The 10,345-nt window shown below is 34.9% G+C and overlaps 1 long non-coding RNA gene across 1 annotated transcript in view; it reads right to left on the bottom strand.

Annotated features, from left to right (window-relative positions):
- LOC145722866 (uncharacterized) overlaps positions 1-1,106 on the bottom strand; it is a 2,694-nt gene extending 1,588 nt beyond the window's left edge. Inside the window, exons 1-2 of the long non-coding RNA XR_014147441.1 lie at positions 1,002-1,106; positions 760-823 (exon numbers count right to left, since the gene is read on the bottom strand). This is a non-coding gene — a long non-coding RNA (uncharacterized LOC145722866). The remainder of the gene's footprint in view (positions 1-759; positions 824-1,001) is intronic.
- Positions 1,107-10,345: the final 9,239 nt, after the last annotated feature.

Genomic DNA, 10,345 nt, shown 5'->3' with positions numbered 1-10,345 from the left:
AAAACCACCTCCCTAATCTTCCATTTACAGTTGCAGTGAAATTCTGGTTTATATTTTTAACCTGCTTCAACTGTAGAGTCCTCAGCACCCCCTGACTCCCTGGCTGGCTCCACCTTGCTGTAAGTCCCCACCTCTGAAGATCCCTTCACAGTTGGGACTGCGGGGGAGTGCAGAGGACTTGAGGTGACTGCAGGGACCGAGCCCTCCAGTAGCACTGTATCTTATGACAGTAGATTGCTCGATATGATTTCTCTAGTGAATGGAGAATAGCCAGCCTAGACACGAGATGGTGTTTACTCATGGTTGAAATGCAATGCTTTTCCTTAGAAATTTCATGTTGTCCCTAGGAATATCAACTCTTTCAATTTGCCTAAAATATATGCAGTCTTGCAAACATAGCTCCCTAGAATTAATTCCAAAATGGTATGCTTTCAAAGGTGAATACTAAACTAACCAAGATTCATAAGGATTTTAAAATGGCATAATATTATGAGCATATTTATTATTTTGGTGCAGGTCACAGCTAAAAAGAAAAAAAAAACTTGATTTAATTTAATAACAGGGTACTGATAGAAAGGAAAAAGGAGAGAATAACTGTTGGACATATATAACCCAGAAAAACAGCTCTGAAACCCTACCCTTTTTTTTGTTATATGCTTACTCACACTTTTCTCCCTGACTTCCTGTCTCTTGAACCTTAAATTCGCTTTTGTATGTTTTAAATTCTATCTGCTCTTCAAAGCCCAGTTCAGTTCTTACCTCTTTAGGGAAGTCTTCTTTCCCCCTCAGCTGGCCCACATAAATCTTTCCTTCATTTGAGTGCCTGCAATTGAAAACATAGTTCTTATCTTACAGTTTAACACTTAAATATCCTCTAGGTGATTAATGTCTGCTAATTTTAACCCCTAAACAGCATATAAGGATTTGAAGTTATGGCTAATAATTGTTATTAATGTAAACAATGATAACGAGCCAGCACTTATTACTTACAGAGGACTTACCGTGTACCCGGCACTTACAGAATTTCATTGAGTCACCACCACAACTCTATGAGACAAATATTATTATGTCCTCCTTAAACACATGAGGAAACCAAATTCTAGTAAGAAGATCATTTTGCCAGAAGACAGAGCCACAATTTGAATCCACTGCCTAATCCTACTATTGAAAAACTATGTCTTTTCCCTCTGGAGCAAGTAGGCCAATGTGTTACACAAACTCTATCTCATGATGCGGACACTGAGTGTCTTTACTACAGCTGGATGACTACTGATGGGAAAGGTGGAAAATTCCCAAAATGCTGGATTGTAGATGAGGTTGAATTCATAAGAACAATAGGCAACTGTTAAAATTCCTTCCTTAATTTGGAAAAATGCCCAAAGTCCAAATTACCCCAAAGGTCACTGGAAGATGCACATTGTGTATCCAAACTTTGTCACTGACACAAAAGAAAGCAACCATTTGTCCTTTTGGTGAAGGTTAGGTTCTCCAGGATTCAGTGAATGGACCATATTCAGACATCCTCGTGAAACAAAATGTACAGAATAAAAAAACATCATATGTGGGATATCTGCCATTGAAATACTAAAACCACAAAGATGGTAGATTAATATAAACCCTCAGTCAGACTGAAGATTTGTTTTTACAAAATCAGAAGATTTTGACCTCTATAAGGTAAAGGATTGAAGAAAAACATGATAGCATTTTATGGCATAGTTAGAAAGGATTTTAAATAAATTTTTAAATTTTAAAACTATACTTAGCTAAATAAAAGGAAGAAATGGAGAGCTAGAGATGCCCAACTATACAAAACACAAAATGGAAACCAAAAGAGAGTAATAAACAAAGAAGATAAAGTGACAAGGCTGTAATCTAACCTGAAATTGACTAAGGGTGCTGGCCATGAAAGCCTTTCCTGACCTTCCCTCCCACCCACCCCCCACTTCCCCTTACATCCCTGGGTAGCCCCTTCTTCTGGGAACAAAATGCCTGGCAGCAAGAGAAGCAGCGCAGCCAGGTTTATGACAAGGATAAATTGTCTTTTCTCCACTGGGTGCCTGGTGCTAAATGGAATGTTGGCCGTAAATATCCCGACGCCCCTCCCTTTTCCTCTCTTAAGGCTTCTTCCCAACATGCTAGCCCAGCATTCTCCTTCTCTCTTGTCCAATTTGGCTCCTGCATCTTATCTTCTACCTTTTTCCTGCTCTCTCTTCCATTTTCCACTTCCCTCCTCTGTCCTGTGGAGTGTGGGGAAGTCAATGACAGACTAAGAAAATTCATAATCCCAGCACTCCCAGCACTCAGACATTCAATTTCCAAAGTACTAATTCACACTCAGTGTAAGTGTAGTGTTTGGTTACTGGTCTAAAATCTATTGATTCATACCAGAAGGTAATTTCTTTTGACTTCCCTAAGCTTGTTTGTTCCCATTTCTCCTTTCCAGAAGGTCTTCGGTAGTGGTGTTTATTTGATCTTTTACTAGTTTCAAATCAGTTCTATTTTCTTCCTATAGCCATCATAAAGCCCAGGACCATAAACATGCAATACTTTTTCTGGCAGTCTTTGAAAAGTATCATGGAGATCTATATTTTTTGACATAGAAAAATGATCTCTTTAAATTAAGTGGAAAATTATTTTAAAGCACAACTATATAAAAATTATCATATATTGCAGAATACAATTATACAGAAAAACCAGGAGGTCTATTTTAAAATGTTGAAAGTCTCTAATTGCAGCAAACTTGACTGATTTTTTCTTCATTTTCTTAAAAAAAAAACTTTAAAAAATATACATGCATAGCTTGATTGACCAAAAGCAAACACACAAACAAACAAAGAAGGAAAAAACTGTGAGCCTTTACTACCTTCCTGACAAGGAAAAGTATGTGAGAATTGTATGGGCATGTGGGAAGCAGAGTAGAGGAATGCAGACACCTGCCTGCCCGTGAAATAGGGAGTTGGTGACAAAGCTTGAGTAGAAACTGGGGATGTTGCCGTTGTCTGGAAAGCTTTGGAGAGAAGTAAATTTATTATTGAGAAAAGCTTTTTAGTCCTAACAGCCACTCCAGTCATTCGAACTGCTTCCTTGCAACCTCATTAGTTGGTTCTAAATAACTTAGATAATCCAAAAAGGAGAGAAGGGAAAGTCTGAGCTCTAACCAGGACAGGGCTGAAACCACTCTTCACAAGGAGTACTATAGAGCTTGTCTCAGCGAGAGATGAATTGACGATGAACCTCCAATTTGGATGTTAGCCCCTTGGAAGTGATAATAACCCCATCAAATTCCCAAGAGGAAACAGCTATAGAAATAAAAGGAAAACACCACAACAATGTTTAAAGCTGAAGAGCACAAAAACACTGGGCAGAGCCTTACAAAATGGAACAATGGTCCAAGTAAAACCTGAACGGCAGGAGCACTAGACCGTGAAATGGAGAAACAATGCGAGCCGAAGTGGGATGGAAGACTCAAAAGCTGCTATTAATTCAAGCAAGATCAAAACAGAAATCAATCTATTCATGTGACTTCCAAAAGATCATTAAAAACTAATTACTTTCTGTCTACCTCAATTGCTTTGTTGCTTTAGTTGGTAAATTGTTCTTCCTCACTCTCGGTCTAGATGGCTGTGGAATAAAGCAGTGTGTTCCAACTCAGATCACAGCGAGTCAAGTGGCCCCATCATAGAGCCCAGACTCTGAAGTACTTCTAAGCATTATCACAGACTCTCCAGTTATCAGCACAAAGCTTATGTATGCAACTGGGTTGACACCTAATTACATAAAGCAATGTTGTGCATTATTCTAATTTCAAAAAAAAAAAAAATCAAACCCTTCTTTGCTAGGGCTATGGTCGGTGATTTGGCATGTTGGTAAATCAGTTCTCTTGTGCAAAAAGAGTCTCCATGACGGTAACAGAGCTCATTCTTATTTCTTTTCCAAATCTGACGTAATTATAAAAAAAATCAAACAAAAAGAAGAGAAAATCGGCTACTCAAGCAAATTTGTTCTGTCAAGTGGCAGTTTCTTCAAGATGAGTATTATCTCTAAAAACAAAACAAAACTTCTAACAATATTTATTTTCATTTGACCTTGATAAATAATCTCGTTTCTCTTTCAACCTAAATCTGTCGATTTACTTTCCTTCAAAATTAAACTCCTGATCTTCTTGCCATTATATGTATATATTTTCTAGGAGAAGATTCAATATGCTCTTAATTGTTTCTCAGGAAGTGAAATGGCTTTCAGTGTCCCACAATTATATTTGTAAAAGAACAAATATCAATAGTCAGAAAAAAATCATTTTTTAGAATCTTATTTGCACATGGACTTAGAAAATGACCAAGGATAAATGTGAAATATGATCTTAGATATTAAGACTTGCTCTTTCCTGAATGCTTGTTTATTGTACTTTTGTGATAAGATACAATATATGCCTATCAGTGCCTGAATTGATATCTACTTTTAAAGAGAATGGCTTGTATTTCCCTAGAACTTAAAATTTTCAAAATTTATTGCATACTACTTTCTCATTTGAAAGCCACAAAATTTCTATAAAAGAGATCTTTCATTTGGGAAGATATTTCTTCCCACTTTATAGTAAAGAAACATGTATGGGAATCACCAAGGTCATATAGTTTGTAAGAAATAGAGACTGGAAGAGAACGATCTTCTTGCTCCCAGCGCTGTTAGTATAGCTACTGAGGAAAAGAGGAATTAATATCAAGGGTCTTCTACATACCAGGCCTCACTAGTGCTTTACAAACGACATTTCATTTTATCTTTACAACAGCTCTATGAGATGGATATTATCATTCCTACTGATGTGTATACTGAAATTCAGAAATTGTGAGTGCCTTCATCAAATTTACTCAGCTAAAATATGGCAGAGCTAGAGTTCCAATGTGGGTTTTCTAACTACACAATCCAAGTTCCTTCTCTATTTCTTGATGCTATTTCTACTTACAAATTGGAAGTTACAGCCTTTGTTGCATAAAACTCATGTTTAATCAATTGGAAAATTCCACACATTTAAAAATAAAGTAGATGATATTGATGTTCAGCAATCATAATTTAAAACAAGCACAATCAAAGCCAAATGCCAACATGCAATCACAATACATCCAGTATTTAGGTATCCCCCTTTAAAGGAATGTCTCTTAAGGACATGGCATAGCTGGGCTAAAAAGTGTGCCCTTACTCCATAGAGCAATGCAAGCATGATTTCCTTAACAATCATCCCTCCCCTCCTTTCTCCAATATACTATATCTTCTCACTATATATCACCTACCTATTTTTTTTCTAGGGATGGAGAGTTGATGAGATATAGAAATCTCCTCATCACAAAGAAGTCAGGGACCCCCACCAATAAAAAAGTAGATTTATTGCTAGGTGGTACAGTTTAACTCTCTTGAGGAGAATAGTGCAAGGAAGCATTAAAAAACACAAACTTCTAACCATGTAATTATGTGTCTTAGATCTGAAAATTTAGGGCCGTAAGACAAGTGGTCTGCTAAGAAAATGTGGGAGCTTTTTTCCTGGTAGGGTATAACAGAAAGGAATACTCAAAGTTGACAGGAAAATTAAGACAGAAAGAGTCTTGGAATAATGAAATCTTAAGGCAATGCTAAGAGAAATAAAAAGCTATTTAATTAATGAGACTGGATTTCACGCATCCTTAGTATAAAAGACATTTATCTTATTAAGAAGGTCAAAGATAAAGGGCAAAACTGAGCAAGTGTTGCTGAAGAAAGGTTCTTGAGCTGCAACTGAATATATACCATACACATACCTTTCACAAAATAATGATTTAAGTTAGTTAACCACGTGTCCCAAACTGAACAGAACTTCTAATTTAGCTTCTTGACCTCCTCTCCTGAACTTTTCTTCTCAAATCACCTTCACTGTCCTGCCAGGCTTGACAGGCTTAGAGTAGAGAAATTTCTCTCCATGCCAAATACATCTTAACTTTTGCAACAGCAGAAAAACCTAGAGATTTTTGCCTGCACATCTTCAGACCTGCTACTTTCATACAATCTCTACTAAGTCAGCAAAATCATTCTCACTGATTTACTATGTCTATGAAAACACACTACTTTTAACTACTTAACTTACTTGACTGCTTACATTTATTAGAACCACAATTAACTAAGTACAACCGCTTTTTATTTGCTTTGCTTTTAATTAAGTTTGATAATTTAAATTTAGACAACAGTCCAAAGCTCCAGATTCAATTCTAATTGCGTATCCATTGAGGAAAACTCTCTTATGCAAATACACAGCTTACACTACACTTTCTTTAAAGCAAAGGGTATATATTAATAAAAAAAATTTTCTATAATTTAATATGCACAAACTCTGGGTAGAGGTTAGTAGAGTCATTATATACTTTAACATAGCTACTACCTCCATAAGATAGCAAGATATTTTTTTCAATTTTATTGATGAGGAAACACAGAGTTTAAGAAAATTAGAAGTATTGTGGAATTTTCTGATTCTTGAATCTGGAGTTGGGAGTGGCATTATTTAAATGCATTACCACTTGGTTAAAAAAAATAAAGGCAGAATTTCCTACAGTTATTTCCCACAACAAAATAACTAATTTCATTGGAGACATCACAAAAACTGGAGTAGTGTATAGTTTGTTTTGCTGGTACAAAAGTTAAAATTAACTTGGCAAGAAAAGCAATTCCTCTACTCTTAACCTGCAATGTAGGAAAGAAATGCTTATTTTTAGGTGGCAAATTTAGCATACCTAGATGAACCCTTAGCTGAAATGGACAATTTTCCAGAAAAAAATATGTGGATCACCAAAACTGGCTCAAAGAGAAGCTTAAAAGATTCACACAAAGGAATAACCACTGAAGAAATTAAACTAATTATCAAAATGTTATACTTCAAAAGGCACCCAATCCAAGTTTTCACTTGGAAATTTTATCACACCCTTAAAAAACAGATAATACCCCTAGTATATTATATTATATTTCTTTTCGGAGCAAAGAAAAAGATGAGAAGTAATGTGACCCACTTTGCTAAGCAAATATAGCACTGATACCAAAACAAGACAAAGCACAGGAAAAGAAACTAGGATCCAATCAGGTTTACAAATTAAGACATATACACATTAAATAAAACATTAGCAAATAAAATTTATAGATGTATTTTTAAAAATTAAATATCAAGATTAAATTTGGTTTATCCCAGGAATTCAAGGATGGTTCAATACTAGAAAATCCATCAATTCTCTGTATGAAAAGACAAAAGACAAAAGCTAAATAATGTAAAGACATTGGATGAAATTTAATTTTCATCCTGATTTTTTTTTTATCTTAGCAAACTAGGAATAGAAGGAAAATTTTACCTTAATAGAGTGTCGGTAGTTGAATTATATTAAGTATCATACTCAATGCATGAAATATTAGAAGCAGTATACAATAAGGAATAATAAAAGACACTGATACTATCATTGTCTGTTCAATGCTTACTCTCTATCCTTGTCTATCCAAGAAAAAAAAAGAGAGATATAAAGATCATAAGGGAAAAGATAAAATTATCATTATTTGAATATGATATTACCATCTACCAAAAAAAATCTAAAAAAATCACCTCATAAATTGTTACAGTTCATTAGAAAGTTTATCAAGGTGGTCAAATAGAAACTGCAGAATAATATATACATTCAAATATAATTTATATTTTAAAACACACACATTTTTTAAAAAGTGCTGTGTATAGCCTAGGGCCATAAATATATCTCACATAAGTAAAAGTAAAATGGTCTGTAAAGATACACATCATATTAAATGTTGTTGGTACTTCTCAAAAAAGAATCAGGATTGATGGTGATGATCAAAGGAGAGTATAGCTTTATCTATAATACAGGTATAACTTCAGCTATATTTCAGGTTCAGTTCCAGACCCCTGCAGTAAAGCAAATATCACAATAAAGTGACTCAAATGAATTTTTTGGTTTCCTGGTGCGTATAAAAGTTATGTTTACACTATCCTGTAGTCTATTGGGGGTACAACAGCAGTATGTCTAAAAAAACAATGTATATACCTTATTTTAAAAATATTTTATTGCTAAAAAATGTTAACCATCGTCTGAGCTTTCAGTGAGCTATAATCATTGACCACAGATCACCATAATAAATCATAATAATAATAATAATAAAGTTTGAAATATTGTGAGAATTACCAAAACATGACACGGAGATACAAAGTGAGCAAATGCTGTCGGAAAAATGGCACCAACAGACTTGCTCACTGCAGGCTTGCCACAAACCTCCAATCTATGAAAAACTCAGTATCTGTGAAACACAATAAAGCAAAGTGCAATAAGATGAGGTATGCCTGTATTGTTTTTATGGCCTAAATATATTTATTAGTTATACTATTAAATATTAATAAATGAAATTGAAAATATACAAGAAAGAACTTTAACTATTTCTACATTTCATACTATCCATACTATTTCTTAAAGTTTGCATTATTACTTAACTCAAGGATAGCATCAGGAAAATAAAGGAGCACATCATATATAAGCTCATAAAAGCTAACTCTGCGGCTAAGTATGCTTTATTGTTGAGTTAATGTCTACAAGAACTGGTTTACTGACATTTTAAAATTTTGATAAATTCAGTTTAAGAATATTAAGGCCAAAGACTGAAAAGGTTTGTATATATATTAATATACATGTCTAAATATGTGATTTTCCCACAACTTTACTAGTGTTAAAATATAAAAATAATAAACTGACCATAAATTCAGCTCAATGAAATAGATTTATTGTGAAAAAACATTGAAAGTTATTATTCAGGATTATGACAATTAAATTTTTTAATACTATTTTTCAGAAGAGACCACTATATCATTGAATTTCTCTTTCTCTCTCATAGATATTAAACATCTGGTAACCAGGTTCCTTTATGTACTTGTGAGAAGCTTGAAAAGTTCAGAATAATGGATATCTGTTCCCAAATCAAATATTTGTCTTAAAAAATAATAGTAAACTTCCCGAGAATTCCACGTAGATTGACAACTCACTTCTTTATAGGCAGTACACCTAACTGTCAAGGGCAGTCTTGGTGTGAGATTCAGAAGATAAATACACTCTGGATGTAATGCTGAGAGAAAAGAACACACGTTCATTCTAAAAGGAAAGATATAAAAAGTACACAAAACTGCCCTATCAAACTCATTATACCCCATTAATATTGTACCACAAATTTGATTTCCTACAGTAAAAATTAGTCTTTGAAGAAATATAATTTACTCTCAGGTGTTCAGACTGTTAAGATCCTAAAGAGTTTTATTTATATCAACTGATATTCACTTAATCATGACATACATTTTTGTATTTTATTGTCAATATAAAAATCATGCTCATTTTTACTCACATCTTCTCTAATTGAAAAAGACTTGGGGGCACCTGGGAGGCTCAGTCGGTTGAGCATCCGACTCTTGATTTCGGTTCAGGTCATGATCTCAGGGTCATGAGATCAAGCCCGGTGTCAAGCTCTGCACTCAGTGGGGAGTCTGCTCAGGAGTCTCTCTTTCTCCCTCTGCCCCTCCCTCTGCTCTCTCTCTATCTCAAATAAATAAATAAATCTTTTTTAAAAAAAGAAAAAGATTTTTACTCTTTGTCTACTCACACATGAGAAGAAAAGAGTGTCAACAATTCAATGCCCTCTAGAAATCTTGCTCAAGCAATTCTGAGGCATGTGGAGGAAATTGAGTTGTAGAACATTTTTTTGTTGGTGCTAATTTCTTAATGAAAGGGTCATTCTTTTTCATTGGATATTGAGGTTCAATGGGCAAAATTTGTTTCAGAGGTGCTCAACTTCCCTGAGATGATGAGATGATAACTTTAGGTCATTACTGACTTGCAAAGCTTTTCAGCCTCACAACTCTTTAGAGACACTGTCTATGTGTACTCTATGTAAAACATGTACTGATTTTCTGGAATTCTCTCCAGGAATGTCTTCAGAACCTGAACCTCCAGGGAAATACAAGACAGATGGGCAATCCCACTACATGTTTCATAAGTGCCCTAGAGTCATCCGTCTACCCAGCAGGACAAATCTGAGGATCCTGGAGGTGCGGAGGATATAACACAGTGAGATCCTGTGCAGCAGCAACTCCTTATCTCCCTGCAATGCAGCAGAAAGACCTTTGAGGGAAAGAACAGGCAGAACTCTATGGAAACACTGGTGGGAACAGCAAAGGAAGGCACCCTGAAGGTCCAAGCTGACAGCTCCGCATCTACCTCTAAAGGAGTTTAGAGCTCACTCTTTTATGTATTCTTCTTATTTTTTTTTTGAACTTGCTTTTATCCTTTACACTAAAGAA

This window comes from Leptonychotes weddellii, chromosome 8 (assembly GCF_054177405.1).
Source record: "Leptonychotes weddellii isolate Sample4059 chromosome 8, ASM5417740v2, whole genome shotgun sequence".
Lineage (NCBI taxonomy): Eukaryota > Metazoa > Chordata > Mammalia > Carnivora > Phocidae > Leptonychotes > Leptonychotes weddellii.
Note: the sequence above shows the minus strand (reverse complement) of the source record. Positions and strands in the feature narration are given on the sequence as shown.